Source organism: Phyllostomus hastatus, unplaced genomic scaffold (assembly GCF_019186645.2).
Source record: "Phyllostomus hastatus isolate PE091 unplaced genomic scaffold, TTU_PhHast_1.1 phas_contig_86, whole genome shotgun sequence".
NCBI classification, from domain to species: Eukaryota; Metazoa; Chordata; class Mammalia; order Chiroptera; family Phyllostomidae; genus Phyllostomus; species Phyllostomus hastatus.
In genome coordinates, this window is record NW_025333977.1 from 78,925,043 (window position 1) to 78,931,272 (window position 6,230).

The following is a 6,230-nucleotide window of genomic DNA, read 5'->3' on the forward strand; positions in this document are numbered from 1 at the left end:
CATGGAGGAAATGTGTAATTTATTTTTTAAGAAAGAAAGTAAGGCAAGTCCCTATAATTTTTTTCCCTTCTGTGGATCAGGTCAATGATCAAATATAATTTTCTATCCCTCTCTAAAATGTAAAGCAATATCTCATATTTCACAGTTACTAGATAAGTAAACAAAAATCAAAGCACCTCGAATGTTTGAATGTGAATACTTAAGTAGCTTGTGATATAAAAGGAAGTGCAACAGATGTAGAAACAGAAAAGATGAAGCTATTTTTGGCAAATTATGCTTTTAAAACTGACATTGATTTTTCAGCCCATTCTTCTACATTTTTCATGGCTACCCTGAAGGCAAGGTAAAAAGAAGAAAAAGAGATGTAGCATTAGGTCAGATAAGGACTGAGAGATTAGAGATGAGGAATAGACCGGGGAAAATAGTATTTTATGTAATGAGGATTATTACGTTTTTCCAGAAAGGTGTAAAGAAAGGAAATAGAGCCCCAAAGCATCCTAAACCTCCTGCAAGCCCAGGAATCCATTTCTGTTGGCAAAGCTTCCTCTTTACCCTTCATTATTGGTGGCTAGACTCTGAAAATCTGAGCTTGACTACAGGTGGACTCTTCTTCAACTTTCTCCAGTTCCCACAAATAAGAGGTACATAAAAGGACAAAATAATCACTGAGACAGCTCAGCTCACCTTTATATCCTAGTTTGTAAAGCTTCCCATCACTTCTTCCTTCAAGTCTGAGTAAGAAATAACCTTTTCCCAGAATTTTTCCATAATGAGTCACACCCCACTCTAATCCTTCCTTCTGCACTTCCTCCCTTCCATTCATGCATTTCATTTTTACTGGATAATTTAAAATGTTTTAATATAAAATCATAATACCAGAGGGCACTTAGAGTTTAAATTCCCTTCAGGTAATCTTCCTCTAAGTGAGACAGAGTTAGGACTAGAGTGAGGAAGCTTAACAAATGTCACAATTAAAGGCAAATTTAAGGCACCTGAATTTCATTCTGAGCTCTTTTTACTATACCGCACTGTTTGATTCATTTATTTCTTCTGAAAAAAAAAAGGTGTTGTGCTATATTATGAAGACTTGAAAGGAATGTTTTTAGTCATTTATAAAGTTTCTTACATTTAAAAGACCTCACACTCCATTAGGTATAAAATTTCATATCTAATGTAAAATTCCATGATTCAAGTGTAAAAATATTTTTAAATTTTTGAAAATCCTAACATACACAAAGCCAAAAATTCAAATAATACTATTTTCTCCAAAATTCTAACAGGGGAAAATATTTATGACGTATACCCTCCCCAATCTGGAAAATTCTAAACTAAAATATTTCTCACCTTGAATGCACATAAGAACTCAATTATCAACCCTTTAATAACAATAATAGCAAATAACTATAAAAATGTATAGAGTCCTTTTGTCCTTTCTGTGTGCTGCTGGCTACCATGTTAGTCAGAGAAGAGAAAGTAAAATAGAATGAAAGAGAGAGAAGAAAAGAAGCAAGATAAATCCTATCTGGGTATTTAGAGATGGGCTTTCTGAAGTGTTTGCCCAAGGAAAGAGTTAGCAAGAAAAGTAGGAAGGGCATTTTAAGCCATGTATGTCTAGCTTTCACCAGACTAGAAAAATCTGTTGTATGCATGAAGCCCAAAGCAATTTAAAGTTACTGGGATGTAAAATGTAATATGAAGAACAATGGAAAAGAGGATGGAGATACAGATACAGGCAATTTCATAGAGGACCTTTGCTTAATGTAGGAATATTACCTGGAATTGATGTCTAGTAATTTGATCTGTAATCATATCTTAGTTACCTTATAATTACTATAAAGTAGATTTGTTTATATTTCCCCAGCCTTCCATCACCACTGTCAATTTTTCATTTTAGAATAAAATATCTTTAGTTTTTAGAATGTTTAAATTGGAGACTAGGAACAAGGTGGTCAAAAGTAGGGTACTTTGATAAAGCAGGTCATGTGAGGATTTATATGTGAGATTCACCTGGGCTGGAATGGTCATAGGTTATTTGAGTTAGAGCAGCAATTTAGCAATTTTCAACATTTTTCATCTCATGAAACACATAAACTAATTACTAAAATTCTATAGCACACCAAAAAATATATTTTTTTGCTGACCTGACCAAAAAAATGCTATAATTTTTATTCATTCACACTGGACAACTATTGTTGTGTTGGCTGTTGTCAATCTAATAGAAAAGAGGTCAGTGCCCCTAACTAAATAGTCAGGTATTGCATGTTTTAAAACTTCTTGCAACACACTGGTTGAAAATAGCTGAGTTAGAGCAGTGGTTCAAAGAAATTGCTGGGCCCCATCCCCAGTTTCTGATTCAGGTCTTCAGTGTCCCATTTCTAACAGTTTCCCAGGTGATTTTTATGCTTCTAATCCAGAGATCACAGAAGACAGATTAGGCAGGGATAAAATTCCTCGTGAGAAATGTGCTGCATTTTAAGGTACTGTGAAGAACAGAGGCAGGGTAAACCCTTACCATGACTGTTACATAAGGAATGTACACCTGAACAAGTACATGGCCTTTGAATAAATCAGCAAGGACAATTTGCATTGAATTCAAAGTACAATACAAATAGGGCCTGGCTCTATACTTGGTTACTAGGATGTGTACAGGGGAAACCTCCTTGCTGAGCCAGGTTTGGACATGTGGCTTTAAAACTCTCTGATGAATAGAAGTGAATCTATTTGTAATTATATAATTTTCTTAATTATGACAGGCAGGCTTATAACAAAGTTAAAATCAAAAACTCTTTATCCTAACCACCATCAAAAACAGGATTCTTATTCATTAATGATATGTTTTTCCCACTTACTTCAGCAAACCTGGTGTCCTGTCATGAGCTACCAAGCATGAGGCATATTTCATACCAACACTGATTGGTTGCCAGAGACTCCACTGCCACTCTACACAAGCTCATGTTTCCCCTCTCCCTTTCTGCTAAAAGGAGGGGAAACTTGTGGGTCAAGTGCAACATGCTAGAGAAATAGAAGCTATAGACCCAGCCTGATAATAGAAAATTCATCTATCAGCATCAAAGGTACTTGAATTCAAATGATAAAATATGAAGTTTTATGCCTGAACCAATAGCAGTATCCAAGAACATTCAGAATATCTTTTTTTGCAAAAATCCAAAAAAAGGCCAAAGGGAATCAGTATCTGCCTCCCAGGTCCAAATTTCTTCTACCCCTGGCTTCATTAGAGTCAGATTTCCCTAATAAGAGAAACTTTGCTATTCTGAACAAAATTGTTCTTTGTAGTAACCCCAATCAGAGATGAGAATGGTTCTTTCATAGAGTTTCAAACTTTCGGACTTGTAGAAACCATTTGTTGTTTCTTTTCCAGTACTTTGCCATTGATTCTTGCCTAAAATTCTGGAATGCTGGCTCTTCATGGCTTTCCTCTCTGTGCTCAATATCATCAGTGCCACTGTCTGCTTCCTCATCCTCTTCATTTAAGGTTTCCTGAATCAGGATCAAGTCAGAAGGGTTTTGAAAAGGAGATAAGCTGTCTGTAGTAGTTCCTGTGTTCAAGGTTACAGAGCTTCAATCTTTCTGAAGGCCCTCTAGTTGTTATTTTTTTTAATATTCAATGTTTTATTTACATTTTTAATAAGGTTTTTTCAATGACAGTTGACATACAATATTATACTAGTTTCAAATATACTTCCCAGTGACCAGACACCACATAACTCATCAAGTGATCATTCCAATAAATCCCACACCCACCTGAAACCATACCTAGCTACCAGAATTCCAATGACTATATTCCCTATGCTGTATTCCACACCTCCAAGACCATTTCATAACCACCAAGTTGTACTTCTTAATCCCTTCACCTTTTTCACCCATGCTCCCAACCCCCTTCCCATCTGACAACCATCAAAACAGACTCTGTATCTATGAGTCTGTTTCTGTTCTGCTTGTTAGTTTTTCTATTTTTTAGATTCAATTGTTGATAGATATGTATTTGTTGTTATTTTATTCTTCATATTTCTAATGTACTATTTTCCTCTTAAAGAAAACCCTTTAACATTTCATGTAATATTGGTTTGATGGTGATGAATTCCTTTGGCTTTTTCTTGTCTGGGAAGCTCTTTTTATTTGTCCTTCAATTCTAAATGATAGCTTTTCTCAGTAGACTAATTTTGGTTGTAGGTTGTTGTTTTTCATCACTTTGAATATTTCTTACAACTCCCCTCTGGCCTGAAAAGTTTCTGTTGAGAAATCAGCTGACAGTGTTATGGGAGCAGTAACTACTTTTTCTCTTGCTACTTTTAATATGCTTCCTTTGTCTTTAATCTTTTGCATTTTAATTATGATGTGTCTTGGTGTGGGCCTCTTTCAGTTTATTTTGTTTGGGACTCACTGTGCTTCCTGGACTTGTATGTCTAGTTTTGCACCTGGTTATCTGATGCTGGCTCTGTGCCTGGCCAGTGATTTCTTCAGACAGTCATATTCAGGACAAAACTCCCTTTCATATTCTTCCACAGCACTGGTGACTCTCACAAAGTGTTTATCTAAGCCTGTACCCAGAACAACAGACACAGTTACCACCCTGAGTGAGCTATAAAACTAATCTAACACCAAGCTCATTGAATAGGCCAGGTTACAGACATATGTAGTCTCTTGACTCCAAGCATCTTGGAAAGCCTCAAAATCTTGCATCCATTCCACTGCAGAGCTGTGATCAGTGATGTCAGTTTCATTCATGAAGCTTGGTTTTGTACAAGACACAAGGCCTCAGTGATGATTGTCACAGAAGCTTACCAGGTGAATACTTCTGTCTGCCCAGGTGTCTCAATCAAGACATTTAGACATATTTGGGGACTTCTCAATAAACTTCATCACCCTATTTAATCTGATAGCAAAGAGATTAAGTGAGGTCACTATACCAACATGGGCCCAAGTTCATAGCTATATGCTTAGTTGAGGATTTAAATTGTTTCTAGATGAATTCAGATGATAAAGTACATAGTGATATTGGCAGCAAAGGGAATTTCATGCATGGGGGTTCTGATTTTCTGATTGACCACATAAGGTGGAGAGCCTTGGTTATGCAGCCATCCTATAAGCCTCTGTACAAAGATGGTTTTTTCTAATCCCACCATTTTTCCAACACCAACAGACACACTGGGGGCCAAAGACCCCCCAGAATACTGGAGCTCAGCAGCCACCACCATCACTTTCATAAGTCAAAGTGAACATATATGAGACATGGACTAATCTTAAGTATTCTTTAAAAGAGAATGGTTGTTAAGATGCATTATTAAATGTTTTTTAAGAGGAGGACTTACTCAGAAAATATGAAAATATGAGAGAATGTTCCTAAAGCAGAGGTTATTATTTCTATGGCTCTGAAATGGAGAAATGAATTTCAACTTAGTAAAAGTAATGGGAAATATTATTGTCACTCACTCATGAATGGTAGTAAAGCCTTGTTTTATTTTGTTGCTTTTAATAAACAGATCACAGGCAAAGCTTTTGAGAAATAAAGGCATCTCAGAAACTATGGGGCAGCCATGTTCTCCATCCCCTTCCTGGCCTAATACCTATTTTCAGTCTTTGTAAAATGTAGGTAAATCAACAACACCCAAATCCAGCTGCTCTGCAACCAGCACCTGACTCAGAGCCATCTGTAATTTCTTTCCACTCAAGTAGGATGTCTCCTTTAAAATTCTCTATTTAACACACACAATCTTAAACTATATAATGTGTTCACTTTTTTGGCTCTCCTGAGAAGCGGGCCCTGATTGTGGCATGCTGAAATAACTAAATACATTTTCCTTCAAAGAACCAAATTTTTCTAGGCTCCTGGATTTATTCCAGTCAGCATCCATCAGCTCTTGAGTACTGGTGTGAGTTTAGGGCTGTACTGAGCCTGGTGGGAGACAATAATGAAAGGATAAAAACCAGCACTTGCTCTCACCAAGTTTAGGACCAAGTTTAGGAAAATAAGACTAACATACATGCAACAATGGGGAAACAATTTGAGACAGTATATAATTAAGTACTCAATGTAATACTGACTGTAAGTGCACAATACTTCACTAATTACCTATTGCTTTAAGGAATTAATACTTAACTTCAGGGATTTCAATTGCAATTTCTCTATAAGCATTAATTCTTGTAACCAGCAATTCAATTCATTTCAAATAGTTACAAACATACCCTAGTTTTAGCAAATTATAAGCATT

General features: G+C 36.2%; 1 pseudogene; it reads right to left on the reverse strand.

Annotated features, from left to right (window-relative positions):
* Positions 1 to 3,324: 3,324 nt before the first annotated feature.
* LOC123827436 lies at positions 3,325 to 5,038 on the reverse strand (annotated as a pseudogene).
* Between the last annotated feature and the right edge of the window lie 1,192 nt (positions 5,039 to 6,230).